This window comes from Brassica oleracea, chromosome C7 (genome assembly GCF_000695525.1).
Source record: "Brassica oleracea var. oleracea cultivar TO1000 chromosome C7, BOL, whole genome shotgun sequence".
Taxonomy (NCBI): domain Eukaryota; kingdom Viridiplantae; phylum Streptophyta; class Magnoliopsida; order Brassicales; family Brassicaceae; genus Brassica; species Brassica oleracea.
In genome coordinates this window covers 19916415-19917376 of record NC_027754.1, presented here as the reverse complement: position 1 = coordinate 19917376, position 962 = coordinate 19916415, and positions in this window count along the sequence as shown.

Below are 962 nucleotides of genomic sequence, written 5' to 3'. Positions count from 1 at the left end.
TTATCAAATTAAATTTACTAGGGATCGTTATCCGCGCCTTGGCGCAGAGATTTTGCATTTTAATCTATTTTTGTCTCTTGCTTACTAATCTAGCATTCAATTTTTCAATGCATTTTATCTTCACCATCTCCTCTTGTCTTGTTTACATTTGTTTTTATGTTGTCATATACATCCGAGACATTTATTTACAAACGGTTCCTATCACGGAAAAAGCATATTATTATGTTACGGATGATAAATTTGATGCATAAATACAGTTTAGAATTTTTTTCAGCTGAACATTTGTGCCTACTGAATTACCTTACAACACCCACTACATTGTGATTTTGGCATGTTAAAGCTGAGAATCAACATTGGAGCTTGCGTTAGCATTTGGAACATGAAATATATCACCATCAATTTCCAGTGTTAATTCCATTGACAATAGCTGTGCAAAAGAACTATGCTAGTAAGGTAATCGTGATTAGTAATTCTTTACATCTTAATGTCGTACAACTTCAAAACGATAGACACTTACAATCGACGGCTCTCAAAGATGGACCGCAAACCATCTAATGATATGCTTACCTCGTCGTATAAGTAATCCATGTCACTTCCCTCCCACGGGTAACGTTGCTGGTGCAGATCAATTCCCTCCACCTCTTCCTCATCATTAGGATGCTCTGCAATATACCCTCTGTAAGGTTCAAATTTATGTCGGTAGAATTATCAAAGAAAGAAATATAAAGTACCCTCCAAATCTTTAGGAGCATCGACATTTTCTTTATTCAATGATCTTCATTCAACCTAACAACCATCAAAATAAAAAGAATGTGAGGCACATAATCTTCAAAATCCAAGTTTAATGAATGGAAAAAAAACTCAGGAAGACAAAAAATGTCAAACACTCACTGCTTTTTCTTCTTTTACTTCTTGGCTCCCGTGAATGAACTGTCAAAGCCATCATTATTTGCAGGAAAAAA